We start from the raw sequence: 9,049 nt of genomic DNA on the forward strand, positions 1-9,049 counted from the left end.
ACACAGTTAAGAAATAGGTTCACTCGTGGGTGAGACTCGGCCTGAGTGTGTGGAGAGTGGCCATGAGCATGGCAGCAGTTGAGTTCTGGAGGTTTTTGGCTGTCGGAGCTGGGGCCCTTGGGGCAGGGAGGGGTCTCACCCGTCCCCCTCTTGGTTGCCCCCTTTGGGGCTTCTAAGGCAACCTCGGTGATGCTCAGGGGGGCCTCCAGCGCTGCATCCAAATATTCTCAGCCATGTGGTGCTGATGATGGGATCTGGGTTGAGCATATGATCGTCACGCGCCCTCATTGCTGTACTAGGCTCCAGTTTTATTTTACATTGTAGAGGGGCCCATCCGTGTAGTACATGGTGACATGGGGAATCATGTGGTGCCAGAGATGGGGCTCAGGGGTGCACCCCTTCAGGGCACTAGTGCTTGGACTCCCGCAGCCCTTGGTGGGAGTCTCAAATCCTGGCCAGGATTTCCAGCCCCCTACCCATGACCCTCAGTGCCCTCAATGTGTCTTACTCCACATGGGCTCCCTTCCAGCCCCAGCTTCTTCTAGAGATCCTCCTAACAGTGCTGGGGGCGGGGGGGGGGGGTTCCTTCCTGGTGACACTCACTCTCTCTGACTGTGTGGCATGAAAGTTTGGCACTTTGGAATGGACTATGCGTTAATCCACACCACCATGCCTGCCCGGAGGGGAAAGAGTGTTGCTCCCTTCCGCCTTTTTCCCTCTGGAAAGAAAGATGGCAGCCACCTCGGAGCTTTGTGGAAAGCCAGGTACGAGCCAGTCGTGATGGGGTGACTGAAACCTCATGGGAAGGGGGGCATTTCTGGCTCGTCCTTCACGCCCTACCGAGGTCAGTAGTTGCCCCCCACGAGTGGCTCTCTGGCATGGCCATCGCTCCAAAGCACAGAAACCAATCTCATAATTATCTGACTCTCAGCAGAAATACTTCCAGGCCGTACAACATCATTTGATTCTTGTAGAAAACAAATTATTTCATAATGCCTTTTTAGCATGTCTGATTTGGGGGTGTAAACTCTAAATAATAATGGTGCCTCTTTTGTCGAAACAATGAATCTAATCAAAGTAGATAGAGTGTTAACTACAATTCATCTGCCTCGCAGGCATTGGGAGGGTTGGGGGGTGGGTTTATTGGGGTTCTTCATGGTGAAAAATAAGTATTGGTAAAGGGAAATGTGTTTGATATTCACGTGACCGAGACTTAAACCTGAAAGCTTTGTAACTTTTCCCACAGTGATTCAATAAATTAATTAATTTAAAAAAAAAAAGAAAGTTTGGCACTTGGTCCGTTGGGTGATTTCCCCATCCCTGCTTGTCCCCCCTGAATTTATGGTTCCTTCTCCCCGTAACAAGAAAGCCTTCCCCAATTTCCCAGGGACCATCCATGCCCACTGCCACTGGGCCCCCGAGAAATCCTTTCTTGTTCCGTGGAGCTCACTTGTGCCTCCCTCTTTCTTGCAGCCACTTGCTTCTCTGCCTTTGGGGGAGGCAGGCAGTGACCACATCTCGCTGGTTCCTGTGGGATCTCACATTTGGTGTCCTGCAGGGTCTCTCCCCAAACAGGTACTGACCAAATGTATCCTGGGGAGACTGGCTTCCACCTATCTTCAAGGAAGGGAGTGCTGGGAGCTCTCTGCCTTGCCAGTCACAGGCTTTCCTCTGCCCATCGCCACTGCCCTGAGAGACAGCACAGGCCAGGGCCCTGTGAGACAAGAGGTGGGAGACAGGCTGAGAATTGCCCAGCAAAGTTGGCACGGTATAGAACTCCATTGAAGAGTTGGGGGGGCCGAGGGGGAGGCCCAGAGCAGCGGGCCATGGCTGAGCTCTTCATGGATGCTGGGGCCCTGGAAGAGGGGGAGATGGTCTGGAAAGAACTGTAGGCCAGATCCCCACATGCTGGACCCTCCTTGAGGCCCAGATTGGACCTTGCCTGCTCTTTGGGTTGGGATCTTCCTTCCACAATTGCAAACAGATTTGACGGAGCGGCTCAGGGTTTGAGTGGAAAGAGAAAAGATGCTTCCCCACACATTGCCAGATCAGGCACAAGATACGGCACAGAATTCCTGAAAGCAGGAGGTTCCAGTTTCCTGCCCTTACTGATAATGCTGAGGGAGTCTTGGGCCCATTCCTCTTTTTTGTAGTTTAGATTGAGATGTTACCACTGCCCAGCATCTTGAGTTTTTTTTTCTTTTTGGGTCACACCCAGCGATGCACAGGGCTCTGCACTCAAGAATCACTCCTAGTGGTGCTCGGGGGACCATATGGGATGCTGGGAATCGAACCCGTGTTGGCTGTGTGCAAGACAAATGCCCTACGCACTGTGCTATAGCTCTAGCCCCTGCCCAGCATCTTGAGGTCCACCCGTCTGACCTTCCCACGTGGCCCCACAGTCAGGGCCACCATCTGGACTATCAACTGTAGAGTCCATAACACTATTCCCCGGAATAGGCTCTGACTCTCTGACATCACTGACCACTTCCCAGGCAGACAATTCTGTTTCAACATTTCCCATTCCTGAAAGTGAGTTAGCCTGCATTTGGGCCGAGGACAGTTGTGTAGTGCACACAGAGTGTAATGACACAGCCCTGGAGGGCGCAACCTACTCAACACCCATAGGTGCGACTTGTCACGGTTGGATGTGGTGTGTGGCTGGGGTTGGCATGCAGCAGCCTCCTGTCCTACACCCTCTAGGAAGGGAACTGCATAGTTCTTTACTTTGCCCAGCTGGTATGGAAACTCCATGGCGAGAAAGAAGATTCTGGCACGCAGGGTCCCTTTTTACCAGGGATTTAAACCTATCTGGAAGACGAGGTTGGGAGCAGAAGGGAGAAGGGGGGCTTTTGAGGAGAAGGACACCAAGGGACCAGCAGGTCATAGGATGATAAAGTCACAGCGCTGGTGTCATCATCTCTTGGGTGCGACTACTGCTTCTCGTCTTCAGCAACCACACAGAGTTCCTGGCAGCCCCATGCTTCCAGCTCCAACAGTCACGGAAGCTGACTTCCTGGGGAGTGACGATTAAAGGTGGATGAATCGATAGCCTCAGGACACACTCTATAAATAGGAGATGCTGGTTCCGTTGTTACTCGAGACCCTTTGGGGATGGAAAGTTGAGATGGACTCTTGGCTGAAAATGGAGAAAAGCAGAAATACATGAACTTGGGTCCCCAATGCAGCCATGGTAAAAAGAAGTTTGATTTAGGTAATTCAGATCAACAAGCTTTTTCTGTAAGGATTAAAGAATCAAGAGCTTTGGTTTTTCAGGTCTTGCAGGGTGGAGGGTGGAGGTGGTGTGGGAGGCTGGGGGGAGGGTGGTTGTCTTCTGGGGCAGTTGGGCAACTTGATTGCTGTGGCACTATTTGTCAACAAATGTTCCCACAAAGTTTAATTGATGAAAACAAAAGAAGGGTCAGACTTGCCATAGGAGCATAGTTGGTAGAGTCCTGGATTCAGAGGAATAGAAAATACTGAAACAGAAGTCTGCCTGGGGAGTGGTCAGTGATGTCAGAAAATCAGAGCCTGTTCTGGGGACAGTGCTATGGACTCTACAGTTGAAAGTCCAGATGGTGGTTCTATCTGTGGGGCCATGTGGGAAGGTCAGGGAAGTGGACCTCATGATGCTGGGCAGTGGTAACAACTCAATCTAAACTACAAAAAAGAGGTATAGGCCCAAGACTCCCTCGGCATTATCAGTAAGGGCAGGAAATTGAAACCCCCTGAAATTCCCCAGTTGCAAGCAATAGTTGTCTCCATGGTTTGACTTGGGTAATTTTGGTTTTTTGGTGGGGAAGCGTGGTTTTGTTTCATTTTGCTTTTTGGACCACATCCAGTAGTGCTCAGGGGTTACTCCTGACTCTGTGCTCAGGGACACTTTTGGTGGGCTCAGGGGTACCAAGGAGCAAACCTGGGTTAGCTGCATGCAAGGCAAAGACAATTGTGATTGAGTCACTTGTCCTTTAGTTTTATTTTGCTTTGGTTTTTGATTACCAGGGCTGGGGTGACAGAAGAGTAGACAGTTAATGTGGTTTACTTTTTGTTCTGTGGTGCCAGAGAAAACCCAGGGCCTTACACAGATAAGCTGTGTGAGCTCCTACGCATCTGCTTCTTCAGCTGCGAGCAGATTTTATTATAAGCAAATGGAACTTTTCAAACCAAAGGAAAATCAATACCGTTGAGAGTGGAGGAAATGCCTTTGAGGAGAAACCTGGATTGATGTTTAGAAATTGATAGAACACAGATTTTACCTGAGTCTAGATAAATATGACTCATTGGAAAGGTCTGAGAAATGAGTCTTAAAGTGATCACCTCTGCTTTCTGTCAGCTGTTTTCCAACTTTCTTTGTCTGTTGATAGACTCTCCCACCCCTAAGTAAACACACAGTTCTTGCTGACCCAATTTCTTTTGTAGTGATACAATGGGCAAGCCACATCTTCCTGACCAAGGAGAACGGGAAATCTGCTGAGTGGCTTTTCTGGGGTGGGTAGTTTCTGTGTGTGTTTGTGTGTGTGTGTGTGTGTGTGTGTGTATGTGTGTCGTGTGTGTGTGTGTGTGTGTGTGCCTGTGGCTGTATGTATGTGTATAAACCATGAACAGAAGTAGAAGGGAAAAGCAATCCTGAAAGACAGACAATGAGCTAAATCAGCAACACCTCAATAAAAGCAATAGTAATATTGAGGAGAAGGACACCATTTGGTTGTTTGATGGGCTTATGTGAAGAAGTGTTGTTTGGTGTAATGGCAGCTATGTTATGACCATAAGTAGCTGAGGATCCTGCAATAGCCAGTATACCAGAAGATTATAAAAACCGGGGTTCTTGTTTTCAAAAGAGGCATTGAGTGGAATCATGTTTGGTCTATAGTCTACTTTCAGCATCCCTGCCACAGAGGCAGGGTGGGATGGGGGGTGGGGGTGGGAGGGATACTGGGATTCGTGGTGGTGGAAAATGGGCACTGGTGAAGGGTTGGGTATTTGATCATTGTATAATTGAAACCCAAGCACAAAAATTTGTAAATCTACAACTGTACCTCATGGTGTTTCACTAATAAAATTAAAAAAAAACCGGGGTTCTTAACAAATAACCACCCCCAATCCCATCTTCGTCTGAGATTGGGTGTGGTTATTTATTTATTTTTTTTTTTTGGTGGGGGAACGTGGTTTTGTTTCATTTCTTCTGAGAAAAGTTCTTACGGAAGTGCCTAGCAGATCCCTGTCCTTCTGAATTCATTGGCAGGCAGGGCTGTGGCTTTTATTATCTCATGCTGTTATATTTTGTTGATTTAACTATGGGAGGGGGGAATAAGGGTTTTTCACATGGTGTGCTTGCATCTTCTTCTCAGGACTGCTGTCCTCCTTCTCAAAGTCCAGGGATGACAGGGGGAGATCCTGGAGTAGCCCCTCAGTAGTACCTGAAAGCCCATCCTATGCAAGGGCAAGCTCAGATGCAGTTCTCAGATGCAGTTCCCAGAGAGCATCGGTCTTCTCATTTCCTTCCTAACAGGCAGAGAAAGACAGTGAGACAGAGCCTGCAGGGGAAGGGGGCCTGCCCAGCCCAGGGGTTTCCCTTCCATCCAGACCCTCCCACTGGCCAATGGTCAGGAATATTTTTTTTGGTGGCGGAGGTTTTTTTTTTTTACTTTTTTCCCCCATAGTTTTATTTATTAACCCCAATACCCCCCTCCCACCCCACACAAAGCTCGTGAGGCAGATGATTTCTACTTAACTCTTCTTTACATTGATTACATTCATCATTTCGACAAAAGATGCCCCATTATTGTTTACAATTCCCCCCCACCAACAATCAGAGTCGCTGAAAAGGCATTATGAAATACTTTGTTTTCTATAGCTGGTTATGAGAATCATATAATGTTGCGCAGCCGCTATTGCGGCCACGCAAGTTTGGATTTCTGTAAAGATAATTTAGAGATTGGTTTCTGTGCGTCTGGTGTTATGGCTGTGCCGGAAAGCCACTCGTGGGGGGCAACTCAGGACCTTGGTAGGAAGTGAAGTACGAGCCGGTACCGCCCCCCTTCCCATGAGACTGCAGTTGCTCCATCACCGCTGGCTCATACCTGACTTTCCTATAAGCTCTGAGGAGGCGGCCACCTTGCTGCCGGGGGTGGGGGGGGGGGTGGGAGAAAAGGTGGAAGGGAGCAACACCCTTTTCCTCCCGGGGAGGCATGGTGCCGTAGTTTAACACGTGGTCCATTCACTTTTCTGCTGCAAGCTGCCGGCCTCTGGATTAAGTCCTTTTGCCTCTGGAGCCATGACCGTGCCAAAGAGACACTCATGGGGGGCAACTCGTGACCTCAGTAGGGCGTGAAGGACGAGCCGGTATGGCCCCCTTCCCATGAAACTGCAGTTGCCCCGTCACCGCTGGCTCATACCTGGCTTTCCAATAAGCTCTGAGGAGGCGGCCACCTTGGTGGGGGAGGGTTTTTATGGTCCATATTGGCTGTGTTCAGGGCTTACCCCTGGGTTTGCACTTCTGGTGAGGCCTGGAGGACCATATGGGGTGCCGAGTATAGAACCTGGGCCAGCTGCTTGCAAGGCAAGTGCCTTTTCTGTTCTACAATTTCCTTGGCCCCTAATGTTGATGCACCAAACACACCTGATGTGTTTCTATTAACACACCTTGTCTTTGCTTTCCTCGTTGAGGTAAGGATGATCAAGGAGACATGACAGAGTCCATGAGGATTAAGGTTCTACAAAGGGCTCATGGACCAAGCTCATTACCCTGATGCTATTGCACACCATGCAGGGGAGCGCTGCCTGCCTCACAGAGCGTGGAGTTGAGAAGGCTCCTATTTGGAGACTTTGGGATTTTTAGTTTTCTTTTAATTTTGCTTTGTATTACTACTGCTTTTATTGAGGTGATGCTGATTTAGCTCACTGTCTGTCTTTCAGGATTGCTTTTCACTTTTCTTCCAAAGTAAATTGTCAGACCATGCCCCCCACCTCTGCCTCCTGCCAACCCACTATCTATTGCAGCTCTTCCTTGTGCCCAGTCTTTCCTGCTCCTCCAGCAGTCTCAGTTCTGTGGTCTGAATCTAAGGGATGGATTTTGTGAAGACTTTGTTCTTAATCAGCCGCTGATTAAGAGGTGGGTGAGTGGGTGGGGGGAGGCATTAAAATGTTCAGAAAGCAGCCCAAATTTGGATGATCCATATCTCCTATCAGGGAAGCCATCTGTCACTTTCTGGAGCTGTTCTCATGACTGGCTGATCCTATCTGTGTCTGAAGCTCATCTGGGCATGAGGTTATTTCCTTAGAAGGTAGGCACCCCCCTTTGGGGCAGGAGCAGTGTCTAAAGCCAATCAGATTGGCACCACAACCTCTATCCCACAGAGATTGGACTCAGAGAATAAGAAAGACAAACACAGAAGGAGACAGACAAACACAGGGACTGTCTGACCTTTAGCTCCCCTGGGCAGACTTCAGTGATCTCTCAAGCCACTTATTCAATACACAATGGCTCCCCACATCCCCCGGGCTCCCAACAGGCTGTTGACAAAGACATTAAGGGCAGTTAGTAAGTACATCAACATTCAATAGGTACGTGAAGATCTGAGACTGAGGTATTTTATAGCCCTCTAAGAAGACACCCTTAAAGCAGAAGGTCCTGACAGTTTCATATTCAGTGTTCCCCAAGCAGTACTACCCCCACAGGTCAAAGACCCCAACAATCTTATTCTATACTTGCCAGATCCATTTTTGCAGTCAACAGATTTGTTATCAATTTCTTTTCTGCCAAGTTATTCTTTTCTGGGTGGGTGCACTTTTGCAAACCCTTTGCATTCAACTCCCTAAACGATCTTACCTAGGGGTCTTTCCCATCCTTGGGGTTTTTGGGTAGCACTGTAGTACTGTCCTCCTGTTCATCAATTTGCTTGAATGGGCACCAGTAACGTCTCCATTGTGAGACTTGTTGTTACTGTTTTTGGCATATCAAATATGTCACAGGGAGCTTACCAGGCTCTGCCGTGTGGGCGGGATACTCTAAGTAGCTTGCCAGGCTTTCCGAGAGGGATGGAGGAATCGAACCTGACTAATTCCCAGAGGGTTGGGTTGAGATTCTCATTCCTGGACTTAGAAGGCTTAGCTCTGGGCTGTGAGATTTTGGAATATTTGAGAATATTCTCAAACTTGGCTACTTACTGGACTTCATCTGCAGACAGTGTGACCTACCCTTCTGGTCTCTCCTACTGCGTGATCCCTTGTATTGAGAGGTGCTGCTGAACTGAGCAAGGTTGGGCAGCAGTGACAGAATGATACTGATAGGAGGTGCAGAGTAGAGAACTTGGGAATTGAAGGAAATTTTTGAGCCTTGCCCAAGAGCCTCCAAATGAGAGTCACAAGAAGTCGGGGAATTTGCATTTTAAACAGGGGTCCCTGTGGTTCATTGGCACTCAAAGTTTAGAAATAAGGGAAGTATCAGAAATGCTTTCTGGTTTCAGTACTACTCGAAAGGAAACTTAACCCTCATTTAGCAGAGGTGTTCCTCCTTGCTGTGCTTCCCTGCTGAACTCTCTCTCTGGCTCTGTTTCCTGAGTCTTCACTACCTCCCTCTCAATAAAAACAGAACAAGTTTCTGTCTCTGCAGACTAGCAGTGGAAAGCCCTCTAACTCAGGCATTCTCTGGGGGAAAGGAGGTGCTGAATTCCTCCAGAACACAAGGAACCGTCTTGGGCTCACTGAGACCCAGTCTGAGGCAGACGCTCACTCACGGTGGTGGCGAGGGCATTGAACAGGGAGAAGATCTCTCCAAACTGACAGCATGTGTGCATCCTCATGTCACCAAAGTGGTTGTAGCGTTTTTCCCTGCCCGCCAGCCTCTTTTCAGCCTTCACTGTGAAATGCTGGGGCAGAGGGTTTCCCTGCATCTGCAGTGAAGGACCAGGAGGCATGGGGTTGCCAAGTACCTGGACTCACGCCAAGACTGGTTGCCAGCCCACATCATGCAGGCATAGGCTTCCTGTTCATAGCTGTCCTCCATGTACTGTGACATGGGGGGGGGGGGGGGGGGGAGTCAGTGTCGCTG

The sequence above is a fragment of the Sorex fumeus genome, unplaced genomic scaffold, assembly GCF_029834395.1.
Source record: "Sorex fumeus unplaced genomic scaffold, SorFum_2.1 ptg000063l, whole genome shotgun sequence".
Classification (NCBI taxonomy): Eukaryota; Metazoa; Chordata; class Mammalia; order Eulipotyphla; family Soricidae; genus Sorex; species Sorex fumeus.